Genomic DNA, 12,792 nt, shown 5'->3' with positions numbered 1-12,792 from the left:
GGGTTTCGGAGGCTGTAACTCCTCACTGACCTTGCACTTGGCAGTCCAGTGAGTAGCCTCCTGTGCCACCAGGATCAGAGTCAACTTGAAGGCTTGAGTTGGTTATAAAATGACCTGGCAGTTTCCACAGGGCTTCTGCGCTGGAGCTTCAAAGAGATTTCTTTCACTCTGGAACGTGGTCCAGTAAGTGCTCACTGTGACATGGTGTCTACCCAGCACTCCAGGTCACCCTCTGCCGCCGCTCCTGCACTGGTCTCTGTTTCTGCACCCCTGTGTGCTGGGTTCATGAGGCCTTTGAACATACAGCCTCAGCCTAGAATGTCCCCCACCCTGATTTCTGCACCCCAGGCCTCTTTAAATCACACATCTCCTCATAGAGCCCTTCCTGAACCTCCCTTCCTAAAATAGCTCCATGTGTGTTGATTCAGAGCCCTTCCTATTTAACTAGACCTTGAAGTTATGGATGTGTGTCTCCCCACGGGCTAGCCTCTCTGTAGGACAGGGACCTTGCAATCTTGTCTCTCCCGGCATCTGCAGAACCTGATTGGAACTCGGCAGAGAGAGAACGAACCTAGGACACTGGGGGTCAGAAACCAAAACAAAGCTCATTTGCATTCTCACCATCTAATCCTTGCCACTCCTAACATCCTGGTACTTTTTTTTTTCATTTCAAAGCGACCTGCGTGGGTCCTCTCTGGTTGTTGGCTACTCTGAAGGTAACCCATACTTGGGTTATCACAGATCCCTGTGATCCATCTGGTTTTCATGGGTCGGTGGTCACAAAGTCTACTGCCAGGCCTTTCTTCCTGGTTCATAGTCTGGCAGCTCCACAGAAATCTGCTTGGCACCCTAACAACACCCCAGCTTCCCACAGGGACGGGCAGTGACCATGCACGAAGTGCGTTGGCCAGAAACCAAAGTCAGGTCTCCAGGTGGAAGCTAGAATTCTACTGAGACACCAGGGTCCCCCCCATCAGAAGCACACCACTGACACCCATCCCCCAGTGTTTGGAATTCCGTTAACTGCATTGTCTTCATCTGCTCTCCCTGGCTTAATTTTTGTTTGTTTGTCCAGGCGTGTGGTCCAGGCTTGACTCAGAAATAGCAGCATGTCTCACCCCTCTCTCAACCGGTGTGGCTGAACACTGGCTCTTCTGTTAATTTGCATTGCTGTGATTCCTTCTGAAGCTAATTGCACGTTCTCTTCCATAAGATGCCCGAGTCCTCTGACTGCTGTTGGATTCTTCGTCCTTTGTTGTGTGAGCCGTCTGAATAATAACGATGCTTACCAGGCTGTCATGTTATACAAAGCGTGCTCTCAGAGCTGCAGTCCACCCTGGCAGCTCTGTCTCCACTGCGTGTGAGATGTGGCTAGAGAATCATGTTTTCTTTTTTTTGCCACACTGTATCTGGAGTGGTGTTGGAAATCATTCCGGGAAGCTAACCAGTAAAAAAGCAACAAGAAACCCTCCCTTGCCTGATGAAAAATAAAGGCGTGAATCAGAGTTTCCATTTCCGGCTGGGGTAAAACTGTACCTATTGTCTGGAGATAATAAAACAGTTCTGGTTCGTCTGCTATTGCCAGCCTGCAATTAAATGCCATCACAAAGGTAACTTTGTGGAGCGCCCATGTGAATGTCACTTCCCTCCGCCCCTCCCCAGGCTTGGCTGTGCTTTGCTTCCTGGCCCAGGCCACTCAGGACCCCAGCGATCAGATGGGAGCAGAGTGGTACCTTCTGGTGGTGCTTTAGCTGGAAGAGTGGCCTGTCTTTGCATCACAGTGATCCAAGAGCAGTCAGCTTAGGGGAGAGAGAGAGTTCTCGAGCCTACCTGCTTCCCTGCCTGCTTTGCAGCAGAAAGGAGTCCTTAGATGGTTCAGCTGGCTGAGCCCTTACCTCCTAATTGAAAGATTGGTGGTTTGAATCCACCCAGAGGGGCACTGGAAAAAAAGGCTGGTGATCTATTGCCCAAACTTCCCAGCCATTGCAGACCCCACTGAACACCGGTCTCTGACATCCATGGGGCGACAGTGAACTGGAATGGATTTGCCAGTAACTGGCTGGCTTGGATTTGGTCCTGGCCAAGGATGTCTGTGAAGTAGACATTGGGGTCGTGCGTTAACTAGGGAAACAAAGATCAGGGTGACGGGCCTTCCAGTCTGCCCACCTGACAGAGCAATGTGGATTGCTCAGAGAACTGCACCTGGGGTGCTGGCGAGAGGGCTGTGTCTGTGAGCAGATCAGACAGGGTTCCCCAGGAAGCGGCGGCAGCCCAAGTGACGGGTCACACAGTGCTAGGGCTCGGTGCATCTGGAGCAGCTGAGGTCCACCCGGCAGGTGTGGGCAGTGCTGGACACGGTGGCCAGGCTGAACCTGGAAGGTAGGACAGCTGAGCACACACGTCTCCCAGGCCTCGGTGCCTGTGTCGGCTGAGCCATCTGCAAACTCTCACCTCAAGTTGGAAGAAAGGGCTCCACAGGAAGCTGGGATCATGCAACTTCTTGGTTTAATACTTTACAGATTTTTGGAACCCAGTGCAGCCTGAAGTGAAAAGCGGCCTGTTTTGTGTGTGTGTGCTGACCTTGTTGGACGGCTAAGGCCGTTTCTGGGAAAGGCGAGAGACAAGCTGCTCTTTGTTGGCAGAAGCTGAGAGAAAGGCTCAGGGAGGGCAAGAGACACGTCGGCAGCAGTTCTCCGCCCGCCCGGCCTGCGCTATGTCATGACGGAGTCGAGGCTGGGCCGGGACAGGGTTTTCTCTCCGCCTCTGTGGACATGTGTTTCCCATCAGACAGGGCTGCGTGACACCTGACACTGGCCAGCACACATAAGTTGTATCGTGGACGGTCTGGAACCCAGAGGAAAGAGCCGAGTCTGCAGCCAGGTGCTCCAGATACCATAGTATTTGTTTAAGCCTGGTGTACCTGGTGTCCCCACACCTGGCAAATGCAATGATCACCTGTAGGCTTTAGTTGCTTCCCTTTTGTGTCAGTCTGGGGCAACTAGAGGAACAAATTTATTGACACTCATATGTGTGAAAGACAGAGCTTTATATCAAAGTGTGTAATTATATATTAAGAAAACCTCCCAGCCCAGTCCAGATCAAGTCCACAAGTCCGATACTAGTCCATAAATTCCTCTTCAGACTCAAGCAGCACATGCAATGATATCCAATGCAGGAAGCTCACAGGCCGGTGGGTGCAAAGTCTTGTGGATCCAGTGGCAGGGGATGCATCTCAATGCAGGCGCCTGACTCTGTGTGGCTCCTCCAGCTCTGAGTGTCTCCACAGCAGGAAAGGCAAGAAAAAGAGACTGGATCCGGCCTCCAGGGAACCATTTATCTCTGTCGTGCCTCCAAATGAGGTCATCAAGCTGAGACCTGATTGACAGGCTAGACTCTACCTCTTCATTCCAGTTGACAGGAGATGATGTAACCGCCACACATTTGCATAGTGTGACCCAACCCCAACTCCTCTAAAGCCGCTGTGGCTGGAAGGCTTATGCCAGTCCCTTCTTCCCATGTCAACCTGCCTGCTCTGTGGAATGCAATTTTCCAAAACTCCTTTGAATTCGTCCATGCCTTTTCCCTTTTTTTTAAGACTGATCAACAAAGCCCTATATTATTTTCTGTTTAAAAAATTATAAAGCATCAAACTTGGAGTGCATTTCATAGTGGTAGATAACTAACTCAGTCTACACCTGACTTTTTTTTTTTTTCGGTGCGGTGCAATTCTTTATTTTCCAACACCTGACTTTTTCATGAGCAAATAAAAGGCAAACACTTTGAGCCTCTGTGTGATCGTGGGTGATGCTTGGGGCCACTCCCCACAAGGTGGGTTGTTCAAAATCACCATCCACTCCACGGGACTGCAAGCTCAGCAGTTCAAAGCCACTAGCCGCTCCACGGGAGAAAACGTAGATTTTTCTAATCCCATGCAGATTTCCCATCTCAGAAACTGCCAGGGCAGTTCCATCTGCCCCATAGGGTCGCCAGGACTCAGCATTGACCCACGGCAGTACTGCTGCGGCATGGGCAGAGGAGCCATGGCGATGCCAAGGGTGGGATGCTGGGCTGCTGACTGCAAGCTCAACAGTTCAAACCCACTAGCCGCTCCTTGGGAGGAAGCTGAAGCTGTCTGCTCCCCTAAAAACGTAGTCTTCAAAACCCTGTGCAGTATTGCTTCGAGTCGGGATCGACCCGGTGGCAGTGTGCTTGGATTGTTTGGGTTTCCCTGTGCATTCGTCAGAGTGCCTGGGTGGTACGCAGGGTCTAAGTGCTCAGCCGCTGACTGAAAAGATTGCAAGTTCAACACACGAGGGCCCTTGGAAGAGAGGCCTGGAGATCGGCTTCAGAAAAGGATCCTGTGGAGCTGGCTCTGCTGCGGTTTGCACGGGGGTCTCCGGCATGGAAGCTGACAGTGGCTGCCGCCGCCGCCACTGCTTGTGTGTGTGAAGCTAGTCAGGCTGAAAGCACACTGAGCTTATTTTCTGCGTGTTTTTTGTAAGGAAGATCCGTGTCACTGAAGTTGGTTTTTTGAGAGTAGACAACACTTACATACTTCTTTCTTTCCTGTGATTTGTTTATAAGGAGCACAAACCTAGACCTGGAGGAAATGTGGGTTCTTTCCAATAACAGGGAATGAAGAGGGCCGTGTGACTTGTACCATGCATGTGGCTCTGCCCTGACTGTCGGGCATCATAAATAACGCATGGGTTCGTTAAAACGTTACAAAGCACATGTGTCTGTCCTATTTCCCCTCCGAGTATCAAGCAACACAGGACCATAGGAGGACAGCCTTCACCTCATTGTGATCAGGGAGGTGACATGGGCAGGTCATCTGGATAGCCCAACCTGGCTCCTGAATCTGGGCATCTTCCTAAGGGAAGGCATTAGGATGGAGCTAGGAGGCTTGGGCTCTGCTGCCGTTGGTTAGCAACATGATTGTGGGCAGTCGCAGCCACAGGCCAAGGGGAAAATGCAACCAGTTGGTTTGCTCGGGACCTTGCCGGGTAGCAGAAAATCCTGCCTCCTGAGAAACCCTTTCAGAGCAGGCAGACTCTCTGTGACAGCGGGAGACTGAGGTCACAGGAAGGCTCGTCAGTATCAGCGCTGCTGCTGCTCCTGACGTCTCCTCTACTGGTGGCGTAGCCTCCTAGAGATGGCTTTGATGCAGCCCCGTCTCAGGCTGACCTGCGCCTCTCATCCATGGGGGAGTTTCCCAGGTCCTGAATCCAGTGTGTGTGACCCCAGGTACATTTGGATGTTGCCAAGTCACCTGTTCTGAGACATTGCACTCAGGTTGTCAAAACAATTTCAGCCCTTTCCTCGTCCCCCAGGATGATGTCACGGGAGTTATTTGGAGCAACTAATGGGGCAAGATCAGGAGGCCTGGCGCTCTCTTGCTGACAATTCAAACCCACCGGTGATGCTGCCCTGGAAATGACTAGGCAGCTGTTTCCCTAAGGCTTATAACCTAGAAAACTCTAAGGGATATTTCTACCATGGCACGTGGGGTTGCTATGGGTCTGAATGGACTTCATGTCACCCAACAAGAACAAAATCATTCTATCCTAGATTCTAGAAGCAAGTTTTAAAAACAAAAAAAAAAACAAAAAAGGTTCTATACCTTCTAAATCAGGGGTCCTCAACAGGGGGCCAGTTCACTGCCCTCAGATCCATTGGAGGGTCGGACTATAGTTTTAAAAAAACCATGAACAAATTCCTATGCACACTGCACATATCTTATTTTGAGGTAAATAAACACAAATGGGGCAGAAACACTGGCGAGCTGGATAAATGTCCTTGGCAGGCTGTAGTTTGAGGACGCCTGTTAATCTAAATGAATACAATGAAACCTCTCCCCAGCAAGATGTTGTTCACCTGTGAAAACTAACAGGTGCATTAAACCATCTCTGAGATCTTGTTCAATCGGCCATTGCTTGTGGAGGATTTCAGCAGGTCTTCTGTATTCCGGCAGTGTTTTATAACCCTGGCTTCTCTGTTTTTCTTTGTACTTGTGTCTTGAATAGCAGTCGGTAATTCGAGGCACCCAAAGCCACTTTTGTTCAGCATCCACTGGCTGCTGTTTTGCTGACCTGGCTCTGCCTCCTGAGCGACTGTTTAGTGGACATTAAAGAGCCTAGCACATAGTAGGTGCTTCATCAGTGCTGCCCCTGACATCTGGGAAAGTTTCAGTGGGACTAGCCTGCCCCAGTCTTCCCACTTAGGAGAACACTGGCCTTGCAAGCTTAAGAAGTTTCCTACACCCTTCATCCCCTCCTGGAGAATCTCATTGTCTATGAGTACACTACAGGCTCTGAGAAACCGTGCCATCTAACGCATTATTGCTACTCTTTGAGCGTCAGGAACACTTGCCCTGCAATACTTCTGGCAACAACTGGTTGGGTTGTGGTTGTATAGCTTAATAACTTATTTACTCCCTTGGGCACATGCTAGAGCGTATTTACTTTTGAATATTGTATCTTTTCTAATCTTCTATACACTGATTCATAGGGAGCCCAAGTGGTGTAGTGGTTACCCATTGGGCTGCTAACTTCAAGAGCAGCAGTTCGAAACTACCAGCCACCACTCGGGAGAAAGAAAGGGCTTTCTACTCCTGTAGAATGAGAGTCTTGGAAACCTATAGTGGTAGTTCTACTCTGCCCATAGGGTTGCTTTGAGTCGGAACCGGACTGGCCATGAGTTTTATAAATGAATGCATAGTAAATCTTGAAGGCAGCGTGCCAAGTGCGTCGGGCACGCAGTGAAACCACATGCTGCCCACATCCACACATTTTATCCATCAGCACAGACTTGGAGAAATGTGGACCAGAGTGAGGACTTCCCATGCTCTGTAGACCTCCTCGCCCAGTTTCTCCTATTTTTAACAGAAGCTAATTGGCATGGTACCTGTGGTGTAATGAATGATCCAATAGTGGTATCTTAGGTACTCCAACCCCCACTTTGTACAGATTGTGTTCATGTCCACCCTCATACCCTTTTCTCTTTAGGGGTCCCCTGTGGGGCACCGATGATTAAATGTCATCGTTCCTCCTTTGGTGTCCCTTGGCGGGGGCAGTTTCACAAGCTTTCCTTGCTTGGGGTGATCCTGGGTCCTGGTGGTTTTGAGGACAGCTGGGATTCGCCTGGTGTTTGGGATTTGCCTGGTGTTCTTTCCGGAAGGAGATCGAGATGATGGGCTTTGGGGAGGGCAGAGATGAGGTTTTCTTTCATCTCACCCTCCTAGGGAGCCCACTCTCAGCCTGAGTTCCGCTGTGCCTCTGATCCCCTGGCAAAGCAGGCCCAGGGCTTTGTGCCGGCCCCTCGTGTACTGCGCTCTTCCGGAGGACGCCTCTGAACTTTGTGAAGCCCCCGTGGGATCTACATACATTTGTGGGGGGTGGAATTCTTGCACCTAGGAGATTGGGCTCTGGTCCCACATTTGTTTGTCGATCCATTTGCTGTATTTCTCTTCTTACTGTGGAACTGGCGGCTGCCGTACCCTATGACCCTGGTTAACCATCGTCGTTGTCATTCTTGAAGCACAGGGCAGTTTGGGATGGGCCGATGCAAATGTAACATCAGGGAGGCTTCCCACTGGCAAAAACGGAATCAGTGGTGACTCCGCAGTTCCGACCAAATCACCAAGGATAGCTTGGCTAACACAGAAAGCAGAGACTGAGCCCCATGCGGGAAGAGCGTGACCAGTGACAGTAGTCCTCCATTTCCCCAGACTCACCTGGACATCGGGGAAGGATGGGCAGAGGGCCAAGTCGTTTCTTTGTCTTTCGGTTTTACCGGCACACAACCCATCTCATACCAGTCCTTCAGTCCTGTCAAGAAGTCTGGTCAATCAGGGCCACCATCCGTTTCAGAATACTTTCTTTTCTTACCCCCACCCCCACCCCCAGATCCCCCACGACTAAATCGCCTTGAAAATGAGCTGTGTCACACACTCAGTTCTAGTCTCTCGGGGGTCAAGTCGTTCCTGTGTCTCTTTAAGCCATTGGGGCCATGGGAGCACTGGGCGCTCTTTCTACAACCAGTGCAGAGCCAGCTCCCTGACACCGCGGTTCTCCATCCGAGTCTAACCTACAGTTTGGTTGTCTCCGTGTGTGTGTGTGTGTGTGTGTGTGTGTGGTGTCCCCAAAGCCTATTTTTAAAATGAGAAAAGCAAGCCTAAGACCCAGGGAAGCAAGCCACCAAACCTCTCTGAGGCCACAAAGACATTTCTACATCATTCCCGGAGGTGCACGGGCAGCTCCCATGTCTCTGGCTTCTGGGCTTGCCAGTAGCTCCCCGGCCGGTGGCAACTGCCGAAGAATTTTCTGTGTGCACCCTCGCGATTTTCCCCGGGTGCTGCGGCAGAAAGCAGAAGTTCGGGAATGAAGCCTTCGCCTTTTCCAGGTCTGCTCCTTCACCTGGCCAGCCCCAAGCAGCCTCAGAGCTGAGCCAGGGTCCTCCCGGACCTTTGATGAAGTGACCGGCTGTGCTCACCTGCGGTGACCAGCGACTGTGCTGTGTGCGCTGTCCTGGCAGCATGGACCAGAACGCCAAGTCCAACACGAGTCACCCTGCCGTCTCCCCCGCCCATGCTGACTCCTTCCCGGAGGGCCGCAGAGGAGCCAGGCAGACCCAGATCCCCCACCCCCACACACACACACACTGTCACAGAGTGGATGACGCCTTGGAAAGGAACTGCCCCTGGAGCTTCCAGGCTGCCAATCTTGATGGGAACAGAGGGCTCCTCTTTCCCCAGCAGAGCGGTCATGGGTTCGAACGGCCGACCTTGAAGCTAGCAGTTCGACACACATCTCTCACCGTGCCACCCACCGGGGCTCCCCGTTCACCACAGACACAGCCACAGGACCACCAGGTCTCGCATGTGCGGGGTGGGTTTTTCCCGGGGCTTTATTTGATACTGAATACGACCCATCTAATCAAGTGTCTGGTCTTTCACCTGCAAGGTGTGATAGGCCTGTGTGCTTTGAAGACAAAGCCCACCCCAAAACATTAAAAAATAAAAAGAAGATGAGAGCAATCCTAAAGGAAAAGATGGGCGCTGTGGGTTGAAAGGCCGACTCTTGCAAGGAAAACTAAGGAAAGCAAAACTCGAGGCGCCTGTTTTAGTTCTGACGCACCCTGTCTGGAGGGAGCAGTCTTCTGTTCGGGTCATTCCTCTGTGTGCGGACTGGCGGAGGTTGAGAACCAGAGGTTTTGCCTTTTTGAGAATGTTCATGGCAGTCTGCCCTTAATCCGGTTTGGCTTCGGACACTACATTTCCGACACTTGCCTCTTTTATTTTTTAAGTTGAATGGTTGTTCTTTCTCTAAAATGTGCTGGAAGATTAGCTCAAGGAATAGTCTGTCCATTACATGGTTAGATGTCGTGCTTCCCCCTGCCTTTCTGAGGCCTCCTCTCTGTGTGTCTCTGCCTCCACCCTGCCGCTGGCCCCAACCTCCTCACTGTTTCCCTCGGCGGGTAACTAAAACGGAGTGTTTGTTTGTTTTGCTCTGGTGTTTTAAAAGTAGTTTATCATTTTATGTTCTTTTGAGCATACGCAGAGCAAACACATACAGCGGTTCCAATTTCTCCGCGTACAATTGTGTGGATTCTATTCTCCGAGCTCTGAAACCAGCCTCACACTCCTCTGCTGAGTGGACCTCCCCAGGCATGAGCACACAGCCTGAATCATCAGGTTCCCATCTGGTCTTCTGAGCCGCCACTGTCAGTTTGACCCCATGTGCACACAGATCTTGAAGGGGCATGATGTTCAAGGCAGAGGAACTTCTTCACTGGTCAAGCAAGGCTATTGTTTGGTTTTAAAAAGACGTAGGGGACATTTCTGATATTAGGTTTAGAAATTATCTTAGAGCGGATAGTGTCTGGGGTTCATCGGGTCAGGGGATGTTCTGGAGCCATTGAGAATTTGAAATGCTGCCCTACATCCCCCCCCTTTTGATCAAGAGTCTTCTGTAGAATCTCTGAACAAACTAAACTGCTCAGGAGTGGTAGCCAGCTAGGAGTTCAGTCAGCAGTGAAGCTCGTGAGCTTCCTTCCTTCTCAGAGAAGACTTGCTGATGACTTGAATTAAAGAGCTTCGGGGAGCAGAGGTTTCGCCACAGATGGAATTGAGGGCATTGAGTCAAGGCGTCCTTTTACTAGGCCTCTGACATATGTTAGGACCTTGACCTCATTGGCTCCTTCTCTGGCCATTAGCATCCCCATCTCCACAACAAGGGCAATGCATACGCACCGGCTCAGCTCTGACGAGCTTGATGTCTCTGCCTTACTCGTTCTTTCTCAAGTGATTTGAGGGTTACCGCTCTCCCTTCACCAAGAGAATGGTGAGCTTGACGCATGCACGGCCAAAGCAAACACATTGGTTTGTGGGTTTTTTGCTTTCATACTTTCATTTATGTTTTATTTAAGCAATAAATGCATGTGGGGAAACATCAAAGGGTAGCAGAGGAAAAGGAAAATCTCCTCCCATCCAGGCAGCCAGTTTCCTCTCCAGAGGCACACATCCCCCCCGATATCATTTCCTTGTGCTTCCTTCCAGAGACATTTGGTGCAGACACATCGCCCCAGGTAGCATGCCCATGCTTACATTAGACAGTACTGCAGTGAGCACCCGACACGCCCTTCTGTTGGTGTGCGCTGTACTTTGGAAACAAAGCCACAGCCAAGCTCCACTCTTTCTCAGTCTCTACAGTTACTGCTAACCAGAGAGGCTGCATCCGAATGTTCAACACTAAAACCAAGTGGTACAAAACCAGCTGTGTCAGGCTAGGTTGAATAGAGAATCAAATCCAGAGACACTCATAGATGTGTAAGAGAGAGAACTTTATATCACAGGGCAATGGTGTATTGAGAAAACACCTCGGCCCAGTCCACATCAAGTCCCTAAGTCCGATATTAGCCTATATGTCCGATATTCGTCCACAAAATCCTCTTTGGACTCACACAGCACATGCAAGCATGAAGAATGCAGGAAGATCACAGGCCGGTGGGTGCAAAGTCTTGTGGATCCAGTGACGGTGGAAGCATCTCAGCGCTGGCGCAGGTCTCCATGTGGCTGCTCCAGCTTTCTGAGTGTGTCTCCTCCACAGGAAGGTGAAAGAGAGAGAGAGAGAGAGAGAGGCCTGCCTCTAGGGAGAAAGAGAGGAAGTTCGCGCATCAGCCAGTCTGTGTATCATGTCAATGTGCTTACAAGACCTGCACCGGTTTTTCTTAATGTCTCTAAGTATGTCTAAAAACCAGCATAGAGTCAATAACTCGAACCTTCCATGCCTCTCTGTTCGAATCTGGGGATTTCTGGTTTGGGGAATAATCAGCCTACACTTTTCTCTTGTAGACATAACTGGACATCTTTTTTCTTGTAGTTTTAAAGAAAAATAGGCCCATATGTTTTCAGAAAGATTCAGAAATGCCTATACTTTGAAATAATCACTAGATTCCCGTGAGGCCTCTCTCCTCTGACCTGGCATGCTTTATGAAGGAAGCCTTTTGGATATCTGGATTTTGTCTTACTTGAATGTATCACCCTGAGCCCCCTCCACAGTGCTTCAGCTAGGGATCACAGCAGTGCACTAACAGGCTAGAGAAGCAAAACGCCCATTGGGGTAATCTGGTACCGATCAAATACATTACTTCGCACTTCTAAAAATTTATTTTTCTGCTTTTGAACTAAGAGCTTAAGACCCAGCCGATGAGTTTTATTCATTTGTCAGATCATCTCCTGAGCACTCCCTCTTTCTGTCATGGTACCAGCAAGAAATAGTTGCGACCAGAGAAAATTCAGGTTGGGTCAAGAGAGAGATCAACTGACCGAGTAGCCTAGTGCACCAAGGTTCGATCCACATGAATCGAGTTTACAATGAGCTCTCCGTCTGAGTCCCTCGCCTGTGTCTAGAGGGGAGCTGCTAGAGGCTCAATCGGACCAGACACTCTGCAGATAGATTTTGGGTTCCCCCTGGCCTCCATAGCCTCCAACAAACTGGGTGTTCACAAGTTAAGCTCTGAGACTTTCCCCCTCACTGTCTTTGGATTGTGTCATCGTCATCTTTGGATCACACAGGCTGGTGTGCTTCTTCCGTATGGACTTAGCTGATGCCTCACTTAGCTGGCTGCTTGTTTGAATGCAAGCCGTTGAGACCCCAGGTGCTGTTTCCAACTGATAGCTGGGCAGCCTCTGCTTTTGAAGAGGTGAATTTCTAACATCTTTTCATGTGGAAGAAGTAGCTGCTTTTGAATTCTTTCACCAATATTTTATAAACTATTCAGTGTTTATATGTTTGGATAGACATTTACACATATACATTTATGTTTTTATATATTCTTACATAGCCACACACATGTTTATTCACATATACATGCATATCCCAAAAGCTATACATCTCGTTCTGTTTTCACCCAGCCTGCTTTTTTTAATGTATGGGCTACAACGACTAGCCCGCAGCCACCAGGTCAAGATGTACTCACTTCCTGCCATCGAGGGAGTTCCGCTCCGTAGGAGAGGTTGGCACTGCCCCTTTGTGCATCTGAGACGGTAGTTCTTTGTGGGGGTAGAAAGCTTCCTCTTTCTCCCACTGAGTGGCTGGTGGGTTTGAACCGCTGGCCTTGCCCTTAGCAACCCAGCACGTCAGCGCGACACCACCAGGGCTCCCTGCCAGGTCCGTAGATGCCACCGTTCGCATCCCTCCGTGGAGTGCATTTTAAAATATGTTGAGTGATTTTTAAAGCAGTCTACCATTAAAATTTGTCCAAATCTCATAATAAGGACAGACATGCCTT

General features: G+C 50.0%; 1 protein-coding gene across 4 annotated transcripts in view; it reads left to right on the top strand.

Moving 5' to 3' along the window:
- The window catches only part of WWTR1 (WW domain containing transcription regulator 1), a 133,715-nt gene that overhangs the window by 98,735 nt on the left and 22,188 nt on the right, over nucleotides 1-12,792 (top strand). The gene's annotated exons all lie outside the window — the stretch shown is intronic.

Source organism: Tenrec ecaudatus, chromosome 8 (assembly GCF_050624435.1).
Source record: "Tenrec ecaudatus isolate mTenEca1 chromosome 8, mTenEca1.hap1, whole genome shotgun sequence".
NCBI lineage: Eukaryota > Metazoa > Chordata > Mammalia > Afrosoricida > Tenrecidae > Tenrec > Tenrec ecaudatus.
Note: the sequence above shows the minus strand (reverse complement) of the source record. Positions and strands in the feature narration are given on the sequence as shown.